This window comes from Eurosta solidaginis, chromosome X, assembly GCF_040869045.1.
Source record: "Eurosta solidaginis isolate ZX-2024a chromosome X, ASM4086904v1, whole genome shotgun sequence".
NCBI lineage: Eukaryota > Metazoa > Arthropoda > Insecta > Diptera > Tephritidae > Eurosta > Eurosta solidaginis.
Genome location: NC_090324.1, coordinates 147,416,847 through 147,439,253, shown reverse-complemented (window position 1 = coordinate 147,439,253; position 22,407 = coordinate 147,416,847). Strand labels below are relative to the sequence as shown.

General features: G+C 34.9%; 1 protein-coding gene across 1 annotated transcript in view; it reads left to right on the top strand.

Annotated features, from left to right (window-relative positions):
* Positions 1-22,407, top strand: part of LOC137235183 (uncharacterized) — a 1,124,977-nt gene that overhangs the window by 620,022 nt on the left and 482,548 nt on the right. The window lies entirely within an intron of this gene.

Sequence of the window (22,407 nt, the reverse complement as noted above, 5' to 3'; positions counted from 1 at the left end):
ATCTGATTTTATGGCATTCATTGTGCCGCATGTCAAAATGAAGCCTTCAAAGATTGCTGAAGCGATTATTTTTGCCGATTTGTCTGGCACAGCGACTGTTACCAGATATTTGGTCATGTCGCAAATCATGGTAACTGCGAACTTGTCACCGTCTTTGGACTCAGGGAGAGGTCCTATTGTATCTATAAATAGAAGATCAAATGGTTTACAAGGAGTTGGTGTTAAAACGAGTTTTTCTTTCGTTTTAGGTTTAACCTTGTTTAAAAGACAATCATTACAAATTTTGATATATTTCGCTATATCACGAGTCATGTTCTTCCAATAAATTTTGTTCGCAGTTTTGCGTAAAGTCTTTTCATTCCGCAATGTCCACCAGAAATGGGATCATTATGGTAAATTTTCATTATTTTTAATTTTGTATCTTCATCTCTTACTGTCTCCACTGGATCTGTTAAAATAATTTCTAATGATTTTAAAATTTTATTTCCAATATTTTTGAAATTTGTAATAGTATACTGTTCGAACAAAATATCGTTTTTTGGCGATTCAATCTGCTTAATTTTGCGTTTGCCGGCTTCTGATTCAAGCCTCGAAAGTAGTTTCTCTAAAGTCATTATTTCGTTAACAAGCTCAAAACTAACTCGAGTTTTTTATGTTTAATATTCGCAAAAATTCTTAAACTTGTTGTTTTATTATTTTTATCGTACGTAATTGCAGATCTTATTCGTGGAACTTTTTTCGAAAAATTAAATGAAAATTTGTCGTAGACATGTAAAGTAAGTTGTCTTTCGTCGTTTTTGTCTGTTTTAATATGAAGATTATTGTCGTTTTGCCGTTTTGTCATTGATCTTGTCTGAAGTGCTAAAATTTGTTTGTTCGATTCCTTAATCTCATCGATTGTAATACGCGATAGTGCATCAGCACCAACGTTTGATTTACCCTTTATGTAAACTATAGTAAAGTTATATTCTGCTAATTCTAATCTTATTCTTGAAAGTTTTGAAGATGTGCCTTTCATATTGAATCAGTATACTAGAGGTCTATGGTCTGATTTTACAATGAAATGGGTGCCATAAGCGTATGGTCGAAATTGCTTGATTGCAAAGTAAATAGCTAAGAGTTCCAATTCTATAATTGGTTTTTTCTGCTCTGCTTTATTAAATGCTTTAGAAGCGAAACAAATTGGTAAATCACTACCTTGTTGTTCTTGACTTAAAAAAGCGCCACATCCAGTTGTGGAAGCACCAACGGTGATAATGAAGTGTTTAGTAAAATCTGGATATTGAAGTAATTTTGGTGAAAGTAACGCTGCTTTCAAAGATAAAAATGCTCTTTCGCACTCTACATCCCATACGAATTCAACTCTTTTTCTGCTTAATCGATTTGGAGGCGCTGCCAGAGACGCAAAATTAGGTATAAACCGTCTGTAATAGTTTGCAAACGCGACGAATCGTCGTACCGTGTCTTTGTCAGTCGGTTTTATATACTTTTTAATTGCGTTTATTTTAGAGTCGTCTGGCAACAAACCTTTGGCTGAACATTTATGACCTAAAAATGTAACTTCTGGTCGTAAAAAGTTGCATTTATTTGGGTTAAGCTTGAGATTGAAAGACCTACAAGTATCCAAATCTTTTGAAATATTTTTAGTATGGTGTGCTTCACTACAGCCGGTGACGATAATATCGTCGACGTATAAAAATGCGACATTGGGTGGTATACCCGAAAAAGCTATTGTCATCATTGCACGGTGTTTCGTGTAGAACAAGCTAGCTGGACAAAAACAAAGTTCTTATTCCTAGAAAAGTGTAATGAGAAATGAAAGAAAGCAAACAAAATAACGGGATTTTTGCTTTTTTTTGATATTTTTTCTCATATATATTGAGTAATTGAAGTAAGAAGGCAGGAGTGGCCGTAAAATCCATTGATTAATTTGCAAAATTCTTGTTGAATATTAAGCTTCATATTTCATTTAAGTGAACACTTTTATATAATTTTTTTGATGGATTCTAAGCTCGAAGATACGAAAAATTCTTTAATAGTAATTCTTTCGCAATTAGAGTATTTTCAATATATTTAACATTCCGTTATTAAGAAGAAAAGGTATTTTTTCTCTATATTTTTAAATTTAGGTACAAAAAAGTTACATACATCCGCCGATATCCGGGCTAAATTTTACATATGTTATAGTCGCAAGTATTCTCTAATAGCCCAAGAAAAAACCATTGCGAATTCGTTGCACATCTATTTTAAATTTTTTTTTTGTAGATTTAGTTATCTCTACATATAAAATAGGATGTATGTACGTACCATCTCCGACGAGATATTTGAACCTTTAAAGCTGATCTACAAACGGCAAAACCAATCCCCAGGTACAGGAAACAAACACATAGCCATAAAACACACAAAAATAAACGCGCAAGGTCAACAAGAGCACACCAAAAGCAAAAAGGCGAAGATCACTGACTTCAACCTGCCACAATCTACCGCACCAGTCACCAAGGCATAAAAACAGGTACATACAAAGCAATCCTAATCCAGGTATAACCACACAGGAACGCTACACAAAACAACCCCATTTGGGAGCATCTACGCCAATACCTGAATGTAATAAATACTGCGCAACTGATAACAAATCAGAACGATCAACGACACTTAAGATGGCAGCACAACAATCACCAACTATTCACCCTGTCGGAAAATCAAAAACACATAGCAGTTTAGTTATAACCGTACCAAGAACGGAGTTTTTTGACATTTGGGTTCAACACTCGAAGGAAACCAGATATAAAGAATTATTGAGTTTTGTTGTGCTTAAGTACGATTTAAGCGAAGCAGCCGAGTATTCGATAAAAAGTTTAAGCTTACAAATATCGGCATATTCGTCGAAGCTGGATCAAAAGTGGAACACTTCTGGAAGACATAAGGAGCGATTTTTGAATAAAAACTCGTAGTGGCTTTCGGGTCTAGACTTCACATTTACAATAACGGTGGATTTAAAGTTGCCACCAGACCAACCAACGACTTCTTCAGGTAACCCCGGCCCCGGAAGACGAATGAAGGACTTTGTTAGCTGCAGTGAAAAAACCAATCGGCGTCGAGTGGATGACCTCTTGCAATCTAGAAGTCCTGGTGAGTTACTTTATGCGGCAGAAGTATCAACGCGTATGTCCGGCAACAGAAATGGTGCTAACATTATAAAAAAAATCACAGGAAACCACTCAAATATCCGAAAAAAAGATGACATGTGAGCCAGATGCAAGATGCTTGAGGAATGTAGAAGCTTTAGCATACTACGTAGATAGCAAGTCGACGACTCATGGGTACAAAACGACTCGGAAGTGGAGCATCAAGGCAGGCCATAAGGTTTATCCATCATTTTATAGTTTAAGAAAAGCTAAGGAAGAAATCCAAATGAAATTGATGTGGGTGAAACACGTGCGGAAATTAAGGTCCAGTCCGTATTAGATAAAACTGTTGAGCGTTTAGTTTTAGCAAATCAAGAAGTTTTTGTTAGTTTATTACCTACAAACTTGACGTATACATTAATCAGCAAGTGGGGTTGCGATGGAAGCTCTGGCCATAGCACATATAAGCAAAAGTTTACATGCAGTTATGACACTGATGAATTTTTGTTTATATTTTCCTTCGTTCCTCTTCAATTACAGGATGAAAAAGGTAACATTGTTTGGCAGAATCTTCGACCTTCTTCTACCATGTATTGTCGTCCAACTAAATTTATTTTTTCTAAAGAAACAAAAGATTTTATTGTTTTTGAAACGAAAAAAGTTTTAGAGGAGATAAATGCGTTGTTGCCAACAAAGTACATGCTCGAAGAATACGAAGTTTCCGTAAATCACAATATGCTTCTAACAATGATTGACGGAAAAGTTTGGAATGCTTTGACTGAAACTTCTTCCGCACAAAAGTGTTATATTTGTGGTGCCACTCCAAAAGATATGAATAATGAGTTACGGGACTTTACGCCTAACCGAGATAATCTTGATTTTGGTTTGTCTACTCACCATGCATGGATAAGATGTTTTGAATGCTTGCTTCATATAAGTTATCGCCTAGATATAAAAAAGTGGCAGCTTAGGAATGAGGCAGATAAAGAGAGTGTAAAGATACGTTCCAACGAAATCCAGAATAAATTTAAAAGTGTACTTGGATTGATAGTAGATAAACCAAAACCAGGCTTCGGCAATACCAATGACGGCAACACTGCTCGTAGGTTTTTCGAAAATTCTGAGGCTAGTGCTGAGATTAAGGGATTGGATGTAACGCTCATCAAAAGATTCCACACTCTCCTTCACGCATTAGCATCTGGGTACAATATAAATATCCAAAGATTTGAAAAGTTTGCGGTCGAGACTAAAAAACTATACATAGATCCATATCTATGGTTTACTATGCCTGTTACAGTACATAAAATCTTAGTGCATAGTACTGATATTATAAAATCAGCAATTTTACCTATTGGTCAACTTTCTGAGGAAGCACAGGAAGCCCGTAACAAAGATTTGAGACGATTCAGGGATGATAACACACAAAAGCAGTCGCGTGAAGCCACGAAAAGAGATCTTATGAATATGTTGCTTATAACATCGGATCCTTTAGTTAACAGTTTTAGGGAGATACCTAAGAAAAAATTTAAAAGTCTCACTTCAGAAGTCTTAAATTTACTGTCCCCCGATAATGTTGAGGAGTCAATAAATACCCCAGTTGTTTCAAGCTTTCACAGTAGTGTTGCTGATGCTCATGACTATTCCACAAGTGACTCATCGAATGAAAGTGATGATAGCGAATAATAACATAATTATAAAAGATAACCTACCCTATAACTTTTTGTTGGATCAGGTTTTATTTAATTTAAATCTATTGTCTTTTTTACTTTGTATTATACTTTACTTTTAAGTTTTTGTAATAAGTTATTTTCACATAATTAATTTAATTATTTACATTGTTCTTATTATTATTGTAATTCATTTTTACATTCCTGACTGGTACTATAAAATAATTTTGTAAAAATTGTAGTGCCAGGATAAATACTCAAATAAATACAAAATATGTATGTACATATGTACAGTCCCTCACATAAATAAGTAGACACCCCTTTTTGGACAATTCTTACAATCTTCGCTTTCGCAAATTTATTTTAACTAATTTCCCATAAGAAAACTTGTCACGATCTATAACAAAAACTAAATTATATTTAAAAAATGTTTGAAAAATTCGACGAATTTTCATAAAAAATTTTAATTTTTTTTTCGGAATTTTTTAGAGTATTGAGATTTGTAGTCCATTCAATTTAAGTACAATAAAGTAATATTCTTAAGTCCTTTAAATTTTTTTGGATCTATGTCACTTATCCACATTAGTTACTGTATAAGAAATAAGCAAATGTATGCATATGAAGTAAAATTTTGGAAAAAAAAATAAAAAAAAGAACATATGCCTGAAAAAAAATGACGTAGTTGTAATAAATGACTGCATATGAAACGGAAAATCTCATAAAATAATTTTGTCCAGCTAGCTTGTTCTACACGAAACACTGTGCATTGGTGAGAAAGAATTTGGTGCTATATTTAAACCGAATGGAAGCACTGTACATTTAAATGCGCCGACCGAGGTGCTGAAAGAAGTAATGTCACGAGAGTCAGGATGCAAGGGGATTTGATGAAATCCTGAAAAAAGATCTAATGTGGAAAAATACTTTGCTCTACCGAGATTATCTAAAATATCGTCAACTCTAGCTAGTGGAAATTTATCAGCAATGAGTTTTTTGTTTACTGCGCGAAAATCTACGCATATACGATAAGCTTTTTGACCATTAGTATATTTCTTTGGGACTACAATCAAAGGACTATTGTAATTCGATTAACTGGGTTCAATCAAATCGTTGTCTAATAATTTATTTACTTGGCGATTTATTTCTTCGCGTTGAGAGTATGGCAATCGATAGTTTTTAACATATACCGGTTCGTTGTCTGTCAATCTTAATTTTTGCTCGTAGAAGTTGTTTAAAGTCATTTTGTCCGTATCAAGAACGAAAATGTCGGCATAATCAATGCAACGGTCAATTAATTTACTATGAGCATGTTGAGGTATTTGATTTTTTAAAATTGAAATACGTTTTTTCGTACATTTGTCTTCTGTTTCTGTCTTGTTAATTGTATAAACATTATAATTTGAAAGTTTTTCTGTCCGAATACTTTTTCTTTTGTCATACTTTATATCATCCGTGGTATTTAAGTATTGGGTTACTGGAATTAACAATGCACCTAGCTGTGAAAACACCTTTTTCAATTTCCTGCGAGTCCACGAAAAGTGGTTCGGTTGAATTTCCTAAATCAAAAAGTCTGAATTTTTCACATCTTGGCGGAATGATACATCTGTCACTTTCTGTTCCGTGTAGGATTGGTATTGCGACTTTTTCATTACCTACCCAAAAGGAAATACTATTTTTTTCATAATTAATAATGCATTTGTTAATTTTCAGAAAATCTTTACCCAGTATGCCATCGGATGGAATATTAAAGACTTCATTTACTACATGTAAAGTATGTTTAATGGAAAAGTTAGAAAAATTTAAATTTGCTGTAATTTTACCTAAAGTAGAAACTGAATTAGAAGTGACACCGGTAATGTTAATAATGACGATCGTATTTAAGGAAATATTTCTGTATAAACATGATATCTTTATTAAAGAAATGTCCGCTTGAGTGTCTACTAGGAAAGAACAATATTTTTGTGACTCGTTAAGTTGTAAGTCAATGAAATCAGAGTAATTTAAATTTAAACAATAAATGCCTATTGGTGAGGGAAGTTCGCTTACTGGCTTAGTTCGTCCTCCCCCAGTGTTCGCTCCTGAGGGGCACTCGTGTTTAAAGCGCGAACGTTTGCGTTTCTACCTCTACCATTGGCTGCTCTCGAATTGTTACCTCTATTGTTACTATTGTTTGAATTAGGATTTGTATTTGAACGCGTGTTATTATTGTTATTATTCTGGTATCTATTTCCGTTATAATTACTATATCTTTGATTATTGTTGCCGTTATAGTTGCTATTGAATGAAAATGAACTATTATTGTTTCTATACCCAGATAGCCGCGGTTTGGGTAAAAGCCTCGATAACTACCACGTGAATTTCTGAATGTGTTGTTACCACGTGATCGAAAAGCTAAAACCTGACGCTCAGTTACTTCGTTGTTTTGTTCTACAATTAATTTTGCTACCACGTCTTTCGGATCTGTAAATGCCGTTGAGGATAAAATGGTTTTTACTAAATTGGATTTTGCGTTTAAACGACACACGTTAACAGTTTGTTCGACTGCCATTTCATGAGCTTTCGCTTGAGTGATCCCTTCAATAATAAGAGACCGCTCAAGTGGGTCAGCTAAATCTTCAAATTTTTTCGCAAAATCTGTATAATTATTGTTATTAACGTGCAACGCTGCAATTTTTCCTGCTAAAACTTTCGAGTTGTCCGGTTTGATCCTACTACGTAGAGCTGTTTTAATTTCCTTAACTGAATTTACTTGTCTTGGTATTGCTTCACGGGCTTTACCCTCTAATTTTGATTTTAAGAACGCTATAAAAGTATCATTTAAATCTGCAGTAGCGAATTGTTCAAGCAATGCGATTTTGTCTATAAAAGAATCAAGTGCTAGAGGATCGCCACTGTAGTTTTCTCTAATAGAATTAGCACATGTGTTAATGAAAATTCTCTTTTCTCAGGTGTCGCCATGATTTGATCGTTAAGATCTGGAGCTGAATTAGCAGAAGGTGAGGCCAAGTTTGTACTAAATGGATCGTTAAGATCTGGTTTTAAAGTAAAAGGAGTTGAAGTTAGTTTTGCACTATTTGAATCGTTAAGATTTGAATCTAACTTAGAAGTTGAATTTTTAATGGAAGAATTTTCGAATCCTGGAAAATCTGTTGACAAAAAAAATCAATTTTCTTGGTTTGTGACTGCTTCGGTCGAGGATGAAGCTAAACTTTCGTAGCTTGAGGCTGAATTATCGGAATCGGATTCTGAGTCTGATTTTTTTTGCACTTGCTTACCACTTCGAAGGTACATATGTAGTTATCAGAATAGCACAAATAATTCAGTTCAAATTATGAAATTAATGCAGTACTTATTTGAATGTCTGAATTTGTATTTGAAGTTGAATTGTTGAGGAAAAAGATAGAAGAAAAAAAATGTTTATAAAAGGGAACTGATTTGCAGGTGAATAGTCGCTAAAGGAGTATTTAACTATTTATTGGAGAAATGAATTAAAATTGCAGTATTTGTACGAAAAATCTGTAAAACGTAATTGAATTTAAAATATCACAAAAGTATATAGGTATGAATTGTTAAAAAAAATCTCAAAAATGTGATAATCACGGACGCACCACTTTATTAAAAAAAAATCTCAATTTGGTTTTTCACGGAACCACCGCATGTATTAAACAAATTTTAATTGGTTTTTAACGGAACCACCGCATGTATCAAAAAAATTGTAATTGGTTTTTAATGGAACCACCGCATATATCAAAAAAATTATTTGGTTTTTAACGGAACCACCGCATTTTCTAACAAACCACCGTTTATCAAAATCCAAAATTTATATGAAATGCGAAATTAATTTTTCCTTTAATTTTTGAAATGTTAAGTTTTTGATTGAAATGCGAAAGCACCGAATTTTATAAAAGTTTTATAAATGTTTTAATATACATACATAAAACGTAAGAAAAATAACCGTAGGCAACATGTTAAATACATATATGTATACTTATTTTTTCTTCTTCTTGTCACTGCTGCTGCTGCGCTGGCAGACCTGAATCGCTGCTGTCGTTGTTGCTGCTGATGGTATGTGTCTTTGCGTGTTAATGTTGTTGGTGGTGGAAAATTTTTGGGTGCCGTTAAATGCGCCGTTATGTGTGGCGTGGTGCGAGTGCCGTTATGTACAATTTATAGAATTTGTAAAATTTTGAGTTAAATTTTCATTACTAAATTGTATTTTAATTTTGTTGAATTTTGCTTTTGTTAAATGTTGATTAATAAAACTGTTTTTGTGGTTTATTAAATTCAATGTAGAAAATTTGTACTGTCGTTTTTAAATTTAATTTATAAAATTGAATCGTAGAATTGTTTAAAGTTGTATTAGAAAAACAGATTGTAGGTTTGATAAATTTTGTTTTAAGAAATTATATCGTAGTTTAGTATAATTTTATTTAGAAAATTGTATATTTAGGTTTTGTTGAATTTTAGTTAGAAAATTGGATGGTAGTTTATTAAAAATTTATTTAGAAAATTATGTATTGAAATTTAGTTGAATTTTATTTAGAAAATTATATCGTAGATTAGTAAAATTTTATTTAGGAAATTATGTATTGTATTTTTATTGAATTTATTTAGAAAATTACGCCGTAGATTAAAATTTTAATTAGCAATTTATGTATTAGAATCTCAGAATTTATTAGAAAATTGTATTATTAAGTTTTTGCACACTTTTCGCACCACACTCACTTTTACTTTTTTTTTTGTCCAAAAAAACTGCTGTCCTCCGAAAAAAAATTGTCCACTCACCGCTGCTAATGTGAAAGACGTCCGGTTCGCTGCTTTGCCAAATTGAAAAGGGCGAGGCTCCAGCCTCACGGTCGCCATATTAGGTTCATTTTATGAACCTCCGAAAAATGGACGATGTGCGCTTTGCACGCCCCAACTCACTCCACACCAAACACGTATTTGTTGTTTAAGTTTTTGTTCTTTTATTTATTAGAGTTTTCGTATGATAAATGTTCTTCAGTTAGTTGTACACTTTATATAGTTTTAATTATAGTTTGTACAAATTGATTTTAACTTCACCACTTAGTTCGTGCTTTCTTGTCGTCCAAATTTATATTAATTCATCTGCCAGCCGAATTGCTCTGTTTCCAATTTGTTCCAATACCTGTTGTTCGTTCACAGTAGACAATGGGTGTTGCAGCAATTTGGAAACAGGGTGACATTTTTATTATTTGTTAAGGCTGCTGTTACACATGCTCGACAAACTTTTTCGCGGACTCCCACAGTTTTTCGTGATTTGTATGGATTGATTCTGTTGCGAAAATTTCGAAAGGTTTATTCCGTCCGACGAGGTCAAAGTACGGTACCGCACTGTTATTTACCTTCAAACTATCCACAACCTAAGAAAAGAAAAGACGCGCGCAAGTTACATCTTTATACTACCCACTCTCTCTTCTTCATCTAATATGTACTCTTATTGCTACATATGTTAACTTGCCTACATAACTTCTCTTTTAAGCTACTATTGACATAAACAAATTTAACCTTTTCTCTTAGTTCTAAATATTAGTACATAATTAGTGATCAACTTTTTTTGAGCGCTGTTTGGGTGATATTTCCGATAAAACGAGAGCACGCACGAGAACTATTGGTATTTCTGACACCAAAAAAAACTCCAAAAATGATTAAAACAATACAATATCGGTAATATTAACGAAGTAAAAGTTTAAAAACTTAGAATAAACCTCAAGAGTCCATTCCCAAAGTCATTGACCCGGTTACATGTAATATTACTGTTTTTCGTATTAGGATCATTTCAGTGTTTTGCTCATATCTCGAAGCGAGTCAATTCAAATTGAGCCGGCTTTTATGCAGCTCAAAGCTTTTGAAATTTCCTACATTATGCAGTATTACATATTATTTTAGCATTCAAAGTGAAAATTTCCTATTTTTTGTACATTTGTCAATTTTTCGTGATTTTTGCGAGATATATTGGTTGTAGAGAACAACTAATACCGGAATCGCTTTCAGTGACCTCGAAAACATATAGTTGGCCTATTATCGGATCAATCTTTTATCATCAACTATCTTCGCCTTCTCTGCAAGGAAGCTCTAAAATGAAGTGGCCAAAATTCGTAAAAAAAGGACACTCGCACAGGTAAATTTTCGAGATTCGCCTCCAAACTTTGGGAAATGACTTCTGAGACCCATTCGAAGGTTTTTAGCATTCAGGATCAAAAATCTTAAGATATGATGTAAAATCGGGTCAGTCTAATGTACAGGCGTGTGAGTAAATGTATATAATCAAAAATACAATATTAGTAAATTGGTAGATTTACATATATTACATATACAAGACGCTGTGGACTGCCTTAGGGAGAAGGCAGTATCTCAGAAGCACATTTATATTTTCTCAGACAGTCAAGCAGCACTGAAAGCCCTTGACTCTCTCACAGCTAATTCTGAGACTGTAGTATGCTGTCGCAGATCACTTAACGTGATGGCTGAACATTTTACTCTGCATCTGGTTTGGATTCCGGGACATAAGATGATTAAGATATGATGTAAAATTGGGTCAGTCTACGGTACATACATATGTATATGTACATTTGTACATAAATAGATATTAATATATCAAGTGAAGTCTCTTTTTCTTCAACGATACAGTTTTTGGTTTAAAAGTTTTTTTGCATAAGCGTAATGATATGCGCGCATACAGCTTTACATACATATGTATCTTCATTTTAGTGGCAAGATACTATTCAGTGTACGCGCAGGAATGATTATTGTTCTACAATGTCAATTTTGTTATATTTTCCTTCATATTACTTTCTCTTGTTTAAAATTAAAATCGATTTCGTGAATTAAGTTCAGGTCAGTTAGGCTAAAATTAAACAAACCTGTATAATGCATTGAATTTGTGAATAATAATTACTAATGTGTACATAATTTTGTTTTACTTGGTTTGTGACACGGGAGTTTATTGGTAATACAACGGGGCCGCAATAACATCCATGAGGCCAATGGTTGGTACCGCTCTGTTGGGCGGGTACAGAAGCAGCCACCAAACGTTGCAACAACTAGCTGCCAAGCATAAAGATAAGTTGAGTTATAGGGTGTATCGTGTTGGCGAAGTGTGACATGCAAGTGCGTTTGTTTTTTTTTTTTATTGCATATTTTCTTTTTGGTTGAATATCCCCAGTGTGCAAAATAAATTATCCTGTTTGACCATTGACTGGAGAGAGCAGTGCTGTGTGATGACCATGTATAAGAATCCACGAAGCTGAAGCTCCGGGCCTAAATGCCAGTGCACACGCCGTGGTCATCGCACCTTGCCACAAGCACTGCTGCTCTTTTGTCCGTGAATGTGCCTATCGCACACTCAGTCAATGAAGATCATAAGAATCTTCATCCGTGAGCCTCCTATCGGAACTTTTTGTTATGCGTTTTATACTGTCAACGGCCTCTGAATGAAGTTTGAAATTTCAAGTCTCTAGCTCGTGGAGAAGTTACCTAACCCCAATTTAAGTTCTCATCTAATTATTTCGATCCCTGCGGCACTTAACAGAATTTTTTCTCCTTTTGTTCCTTTGTCATGGTGTCTTAACTTATATGTGAGGTCTCACGTTTGTAGCTCAATGAGAAGTTGCTTAAAAATCGATCGCAAAATTCCCTCCGTTCCGTAGGATTATTAAATATCTCGATCCATTCGCCCCCTAGAGAAACTTTTTGTTATGTGTTTTATACTGTCATCGGCCTCTGAATTATATTTGAAATTTCAAGTCTCTAGCTTATCGAGAAGTTACCTGAAAGCCGGCTTAAGTTCTCATCTAATTATTCTATTTTTCCCCCTTTTGTTGCATTGTCCCAGTGTCTTAACCTTTATGTGAAGTTTCACGTTTGTGGCTCAATGAGAAGTTACTTAAAAATCGATTGCAAGATTTGTATTGAAAATGCGGACAAACATTCAACCGACCTAATATAAACGAAATAAAAAATGTTAAAATTGTATGATGTTATTACGTTTTGGTATGCAACGTAATTTTGGGAATGATTCGTAATGGCTAAATTTGCTAGTTTTTTGTTCCCATAAAAATAATTACATAGGAAGTGCCTAAGGGTGCACTTATTCATTTCAGTTTTCATATTTCTCTTTAATTGTATCCTCAACATATTGTGACGAATATTAGCATGACTAAGCTGCTAATATATCAATGCACAACAACAATAAAGCAGCCACCCTTATGTAGAAGGCGACGAAGAGTTATCTCACACACACAAATATGTAGTCATCAGCCGAAGTAGTTACTCACACATACACACGCATATGGCTATGGGAGAGGCATGTACTACAGATATACATATATTTAGCTTGTAATCAAACAAACATGAGATAAACTGTTCGAGAAATTACTAGACCTTAGGAGAAATGGGTCAACGAGGAAACCGAGAGTATAAAAGCAGCGCAAGCTGAGTAATAACTAATCAGTTTTGATTTAAATACGCTATTGGTTGTGAAGTATAATTATGAAGTACTACTCCCAAAGTAATCTAAATAAACGACAGTTTGCAATACTGAATATTGGAGTGATTTATTCAAAAGTTTAGCGATTCGAGCGGTAGCAGAAGGCGCATGAATATCAGAAATCCCCAGAATTCGGTACAATTGGTATCAGAAGTGGGATTGTTGAATAAATTCCAGAGGACAACAAGGATATGTCAAAGTTGAGTGAATTGAAGATTCAGCAACTGAAAAAGGAGTTGGAAGCACGTGGATTGAATACTACTGGCAATAAATCTGAGCTACAAACACGACTAAGGGAAGCTATGGAATCGGAAGGAATCAACGTTGATGAACACACATTTTATCCTGATATGGAATAGTCATCTACTAAAATGGAGGAAAAGATAGAGACTCCCAATCCATTGGCAAGTGTTGACACTAACGCGATACTAGCAGTGCTGAAGCAAATGTAGTCACAAATATCAACCGATGTGTCAGCACAGCTCGCAATAAAGGAGACACGTATAACATCCAAGATGGAAACACAACTGGATGAACAGAATACATATATAGCATACCAACTAGGATCACAGGAGACACGTACTTCAGAAATGACGTCGCAAGTGTCATCGCAAGACCAAAAAACATATATGGCATCTCAACTGGAGGCGCAAGAGGCACGTATGTCTGAAATGTCGGCACAAATTTTGGAACAGATATCAGCAAAACTGGAAGCGCAGGATGCAAAAAAAAAAAAATGTAAAACTTTAACACATAACTACATACGAATTATGTGATGTGTGAAAGATAATATATGCGTAAGAAGGCAATTGGGAAAAACTTTACAACAACTAAGGCATGACGTAGCTGAATGCGTCTATAACCATTTCAACTATCTTAGGAGTGCGGGTTCGACTCCCACTCCCGGAAGAGAAGGCTTTGAAGAGATTTACAAGGTATAATCGAAACAGCTGTCGCCTTGTCCATCCTGATGTCACGTTGTTTAAATTTTTCCCAAATTATTAAATAAATTATAAAATTAAAAATTGCTTGAAATAAATGATTTCATACATTAAAAGCAATACGGGCAATCCCCGGCAAACTCATAAAAATATTCTATTTAATTTCTTTAAATTCCTTTTATTTAATTTCATTTCGTTTCATTTCATTTCATTATATTATTTTTAATTTTTTTAAATTTTAAATCACTTCGTTTTATTTCTTTTGATTTCTATTAAATAGTATTTTTTCTATTTCATTTCATATCAATCATTTCATATAGTTTTATATTTTTCGTTTTATTTCACTTCATTTTCATATATTTTTTTATTTTTTTCCTTTCATTTCATTCCGTCTCCATTTATATCATTTCATCTCATTTCATTCCATTTCCTTTAATTTTATCTTAATTAATTTTACAATTGTTTTTGTTTTATTGGCCTAAGTATTGATAAAAGTTACAAAGTTCGATTGGAGCTCAAGGCCAGAACAATAATTTTATTAGTGATATTTATAATTTTTTTTTAATTTTTCTTTAATTGAGAAATTGTGTTTTTTTTTTTTTTTTTTTTGAATATTAAGTAGAAAAGTTTTCAGACAACCTGCCATAGCTGCGCAGATAGATCCATTTTGAAGAGCGCTTTAGGCACGCTGCGCTAACCATTAAATTATACAGTGAATGTTTTATTTCAAAGCCGGCCAAAAGTTGGACTTTGTGCAATTTGAGTTCGTATTTTCACACAATGGACAATGGGCGTGGAACCGCCCACTTTTAAAAGAGGTTATTTAAATTTTTTGCAAGCTGTAATTTGACAGTCGTTGAAGATATCATGATGAAATTTGGCAGGAACGTTACTCCTATTACTCTATGTATGCTTAATAAAAATTAGTAAAATCGGAGAACGACCACGCCCTCTTTTAAAAAAAAAATTTTTTTAAGTAAAATTTTAACAAAAAATTTAATATCTTTACAGTATATAAGTAAATTATGTCAACATTCAACTACATTAATGATATGGTGCAAAACAATTAAAAAATAAAAGAAAATTTCAAAATGGGCGTGGCTCCGCCCTTTTTCATTTAATTTGTCTAGGATACTTTTAATGCCATAATTCGAACAAAGATTTACCAATCTTTGTGAAATTTGGTAGGGGCTTAGATTCTGGGACAATAACTTATTTCTGTGAAAAAGGACGAAATCGGCTGAAGCCACGCCCAGTTTTTATACACAGTCGACCGTCTGTCCTTCCGCTCGGCCGTTAACACGATAACTTGAGCAAAAATCAATATATATTTACTAAACTCAGTTCACGTACTTATCTGAACTCACTTTGTATTGGTGTAAAAAATGGCCGAAATCCGACAATGACCACGCCCACTTTTTCGATATCGAAAATTACCAAAAACGAAAAAAATGCCATAATTCTATACCAAATACGAAAAAAGGGATGAAACATGGTATTTGGATTGGTTTATTGACGCAAAATATAACCTTAGGAAAAAAACTTTTGTAAAATGGGTGTGACACTTACCATATTAAGTAGAATGAAATGAAAAAGTTATGCAGGGCGAAAAAAAAAACCTTTGAAATCTTGGCAGGAATACTGTTCGTGGTATTATATATATAAATAAATTAGCGGTATCCAACAGATGATGTTCTGAGTCACCCTGGTCCACATTTTGGTCGATATCTGGACCACGCCTTCACATATACAACTACCACCACCTTTTAAAAGCCTCATTAATACCTTTAATTTGATACCCATATCGAACAGACCAATTCTAGAGTCACCCCTGGTCCACCTTTATGGCGATATATCGAAAAGGCGTTCATCTATAGAACTAAGCCCCACTCCCTTTTAAAATACTCATTAACACTTTTCATTTGATACCCATATCATACAAACATATTCTAGAGTCACCCTGGTCCACCTTTATGGCGATATCTCGAAAAGTCGACCAGCTATAGAACTAAGGCACACTCCCTTTTAAAAAGACTCATTAACACCTTTCATTTGATACCCATATCGTACAAACAAAGTCTAGAGTCACCCCTGGTCCACCTTTATGGCGTTATCTCGAAAAGGCGACCACCTGTACAACTACCACCACTCCCTTTTAAAACCCTCATTAATACCTTTAATTTGATACCGATATCGTATAAACACATTCTAGGGTCACCCCTGGTCCACCTTTATGGCTATATCTCGAAAGTCCACCTATAGAACTAAGCCCCACGCCCTTTTGAAATACTTATTAACACCTTTCGTTTGATACCCATATTGTACAAACGCATTCTAGAGTCACCCCGGGTCCAACTTTATGGCGATATCTCGAAAAGGCGTCCACCTATAGAACTAAGGCCCACTCCCCTTTCAAATGCTCATTAACCCCTTTCATTTGATACCCATATCGTACAAGCAAATTCTAGGGTCACCCCTGGTCCACCTTTATGGCGATATCTCGAAACGGCGTCCACCTATTGAACTAAGGATCACTCCCTTTTAAAATACTCATTAACACCTTTTATTTGATACCCATATCGTACAAACAAATTCTAGAGTCATCCCTAGTCCACCTTTATGCCGATATCTCGAAAAGGCGACCACCTATACAACTACCAACACTCCCTTTTAAAACCCTCATTAATACCTTTAATTTGATATCCATATCGTACAAACACATTATAGATTCACCCATGGTCCACCTTTATGGCAACATCTCGAAACGGCGTCCACCTATAGGACTAAGGCCCACTCCCTTTTAAAATACTCATTAACACCTTTCTAGAGTCAACCCTGGTCCACCTTTATGCCGATATCTCGAAAAGGCGACCACCTATATAACTACGACCACTCCCTTTTAAAACCATCTTTAATACCTTTAATTTGATACCCATATTGTACAAACACATTCTAGAGTCACCCCTGTTCCACCTTTATGGCGGTATCTCGAAAAGGCGTCCACCTATAGAACTAAGGCCCACTCCCTTTAAAATACTCATTAACACCCTTCGTTTGATAGCCATATTGTACAAACGCATTCTAGAGTCACCCCTGTTCCACCTCGAAAAGGCGCTAACCTATAGAACTAAGCCCCACGCTCTTTTAAAATACTTATTAACACCTTTCGTTGGATACCCATATTGTACAAACACATTCTAGAGTCATCCCTGGTCCACCTTTATGGCGATATCTCGAAAAGTCCTCCACCTATAGAACTAAGGCCCACTCGCTTTTTAAAATACTCATTAACACTTTTCATTTGATACCCATATTGTACAAACACATTATAGAGTCACCCCTGGTCCCCCTTTATGGCGATATCTCGAAAAGGCGACCACCTATACAACTACCACCACTCCCTTTTAAAACCCTCATTAATACCTTTAATTTGATACCCATATCGTACAAACACATTCTAGAGTCACCCCTGGTCCACCTTAATGGCGATATCTCGAAAAGGCGTCCACCTATAGAACTAAACTCCACGCCCTTTTGAAATACTCATTAACACCTTTCGTTTGATACCCATATTGTACAAACGCATTCTAGAGTCACCCCTGGTCCACCTTTATGGCGATATATCGGAAAGGCGTCCACCTATAGAACTAAACTCCACGCCCTTTTGAAATACTCATTAACACCTTTCCTTTGATACCCATATTGTACAAACGCATTCTAGAGTCACCCCTGGTCCACCTTTATGGCGATATATCGGAAAGGCGACCACCTATACAACTACCACCACTCCCTTTTAAAACCCTCATCAATACCTTTAATTTGATACCCATATCGTACAAACGCATTCTAGAATCACCCCTGGTCCACCTTTATGCCGATATCTCGAAAAGGTGACCACCTATACAACTACCACCACTCCCTTTTAAAACCCTCATTAATACCTTTAATTTGATACCCATATCGTACAAACACATGTTAGAGTCACCCCTGGTCCACCTTAATGGCGATATCTCGAAAAGGCGTCCACCTATAGAACTAAACTCCACGCCCTTTTGAAATACTCATTAACACCTTTCGTTTGATACCCATATTGTACAAACGCATTCTAGAGTCACCCCTGGTCCACCTTTATGCCGATATCTCGGAAAGGCGACCACCTATACAACTACCACCACTCCCTTTTAAAACCCTCATTAATACCTTTAATTTGATACCCATATCGTACAAACGCATTCTAGAATCACCCCTGGTCCACCTTTATGCCGATATCTCGAAAAGGCGACCACCTATACAACTACCACCACTCCCTTTTAAAACCCTCATTAATACCTTTAATTTGATACCCATATCGTACAAACACATTCTAGAGTCACCCCTGGTCCACCTTAATGGCGATATCTCGAAAAGGCGTCCGCCTATAGAACTAAACTCCACGCCCTTTTGAGATACTCATTAACACCTTTCGTTTGATACCCATATTGTACAAACGCATTCTAGAGTCACCCCTGGTCCACCTTTATGGCGATATCTCGGAAAGGCGACAACCTATACAACTACCACCACTCCCTTTTAAAACCCTCATTAATACCTTTAATTCGATACCCATATCGTACAAACGCATTCTAGAATCACCCCTGGTCCACCTTTACCCCAATATCTCGAAAAGGCGACCACCTATACAACTACCACCACTCTCTTTTATAACCCTCATTAATACCTTTTACTTGATACCCATATCGTACAAACATATTCTAGAGTCACCCCTGGTCCACCTTAATGGCGATATCTCGAAAAGGCGTCCACCTATAGAACTAAACTCCACGCCCTTCTGAAATACTTATTAACACCTTTCGTTTGATACCCATATTGTACAAACGTATTCTAGAGTCACCCCTGGTCCACCTTTATGGCGGTATCTCGAAAAGGCGTCCACCTATAGAACTAACGCTACTCCCTTTTAAAATGTTCATTAACCCCTTTCATTTGATACCCATATCGTACAAACAAATTCTAGGGTCACCCCTGGTCCACCTTTATGGCGATATCGCGAAACGGCGTCCACCTATGGAACTAAGGATCACTCCCTTTTAAAATACTTATTAACACCTTTCATTTGATACCCATATCGTACAAACAAATTCTAGAGTCAACCCTGATCCACCTTTATGGCGATATCCCTAAATGGCGTCCACCTATAGAACTATGGCCCACTCCCTTATAAAATACTCTTTAATACCTTTCATTTGATACACATGTCATACAAACTCATTCCAGGATTACCTTCGGTTCATTTTCCTACATGGTTATTTTCCCTTATGTTGTCACCATAGCTCTCAACTGAGTATGTAATGTTCGGTTACACCCGAACTTAACCTTCCTTACTTGTTTTAAGTAAATTTTGCATTGAATAAACACAAAAGTTTTATCTGACTAGCTCGACCTCCGCGTTCTTAGTTATACGAATATAAGTAAATATAGTCAGGATTAGCTTGAAATCAAATAACCAAAGTCCTTTTAAATTTCAAACTGCACAGTCCACATTTTCTTTTAGCACACTGTGGGGAGTTGTCACTCAATTTTTACACACTCTTATGCAATTGTTTTAGTATTTGTGTGGCCGGCTCTGTTTTATTTGATAAATTGCTACTTCTATTACTCTTTACAAACTAAATTTACCCAGCGTTGTGTCATCTGTTGCAATTAACTGATAATGCTGGATTTGTTTATTGTCCATTACTTTGTTTGCTTTTGGTTTATTAACAATTGTTTTAGTTTTATCGGCCTATTGATAAAGGATACAAGGTTCGATTCAAGCTCAAGGCCAGAACAGTAATTTTTTAATGATAATTATTTTCTTTTTGTTTTCTTTTTTTAATTTTTCCATAATTGAAAAATTGTATGGCAGGTTGTCTGAAAAATTTTCTAAAAAAACAAAATACAATTTTTCAATTATAGAAAAATTAAAAAAGAAACAATAATTATCATAAAAAAATTATTCTGGCCTTGAGCTCGAATCGAACGTTGTATCCTTAAATAATTTTATTTCATTTCAGTTGATTTCATTTCATTTCGTTTCATTTCTTTTCATTCCATTTCATTTGACTTCATTTTGTATATTGTATATTATTATTAGGCATGGAAGCACTGAGACCTTTGTGCAGAACTACTGTGCGTGACCTTTCAGCCTAGTTTTCTTTATGGAGGCTTTTGATATATCTAAGTACCTCTTAAGGCTTTTTACTCCATATCACATAGGGATTAAGAGTCACACCACATAGATGGGAGAGGCTTTGCTTGCCACAGCAACGCATTCGTAGAGAATGTGAACCGGCGTTTCATCCTCCAGCACACAGAATCGATAAATTTAAGTATCGGATAAATTTAACTTATTTAGGTGATATCGTTTACCACAGTGTCCCGTATAGTATCCAGGGAGCGTAGGTCCTCCCTGCTTAGATTAATGAGTTTGGCTAATACTTTCATTGCCAGAAGTATAAACACTTTGGCATGCCATTTCCTTGGGCCGTCAATCCAATGACGTCTGAATTGTTTTGTTTCCCAGTTACTTATGGTTTCCCTGGTGTGTGTTTTTGTGAGTCCACAAGCTGTTTTAGCACTCTGTTTTGCTAGGTAACCTGCATATTCATTACTTTCATGACCCTGATGTCCAGGAACCCATCCTAGCAAAAGCTTGCTTTTGGCTCCCAGGTCATTAATGATTTCAATGCAGTCATCCACTAGCTTCGATGTAACTGCGTAAGATTGCAAGGCATGGCGCCCGGCTGTCCGACATAATGTAGATGCTCTTCGAGGATGAGCTTCTCCGCAGACATTCTCTACCGCAGACTTTTATTGCATGGATTTCTGCCTGATATATGGTGGGGTAGCATCCCATTGGTATCGATTCCTTGAAGTTCCGTCATCGAATTTCGATCCATCCGTGAACCAGACCTCTGAGTCAGGGTCCTTATAAGGATTTTCTGTTTCCCAGTGGGTCCTACCCACAATGGACACTTCAAAGTTCCATGAGATTCTGAGCTTAGGGGGCATTAGATCACGCAATTGTTCAAAGTTCCGTAAGCTTCTGAGCTTAGGGGATATTAGCTCACTCAGTTGTAATGTGAGATTTCCTATTAATTTTCTTATTACTTTCATATGCCATATCACGTTTCCTGGCTTCAACTCCGAAATATTTAGTCTTAGTGAGCCTAATGTTGCCTCTTTCTATATCAGAATAGGGAAGGGAGGTATTATCACTAAAGCACTAAGTGCATCAGAAGGGGACGTTCTCATCGCATGCGCTATGCCAATGCAAACTAGTCGCATTTTGTTTAGTTTTGCTGTTGCCGTTCTTTGCATGGCCTACCACCAAACCAGGGAAGCATAGGTGACTATTGACCTTACAAAAGTTTGAAATGTCCAGTATACCATTTTTGGAGATATCCCATTTCATTTTACTCCGGTTCAGTTCTTTTCATTTCCGTATCATCAAACAATTTTTTTATCTCATTTCTTTTCATTCCATTTATATCGTTTTATATTTTTTGTTTCATTTCATTTCGATATTGTTTATTTTTTTTTTCTATTTTATTTCATTCCGTTTCATCTCATTTTATTCCACTACCTTTCATTTCGTCTCAATTCATTGATTTTTTTTATTTTAATTCATTTTATTTCATTTCATGATATTTCATTTAATTTAGTTTTAGTTTACTCAATTTGTTTTTTTTTTTTGTAATTTTAGTTATTTTATTTCGTTTTATTTTATTTTATTTTAGCACATTTTTAAAATTAGTTTTCTCATTTAAAAATATTTGTTTATTAGTTTTCTTTTATATATTTATTTTATTTTATTTTATTTGACTTCATTTTGTTCAATTTATTTTAATATATTGTAATTTTTTTAAATAAATTTAATTTTATTTTATTGATTTATCTTTATTGGTTTCAGTTTTATTTAATTTTTTTATATTTTCATTTAATTAAAATTTATTTTATTAGAAATATAAATTTTAATATATTTGTATGAAATTTGTAAATAAAAAAATTTAAGAAAAGATTGAGCATTTTGATGGGAATTTTTGGAGCATTTTGAATTTTTGGGAATTTGGAAAACTGTTTTTGGATGTTTTAAGACGGTATGGCAGCACTGAACATTGAGTTTCAAA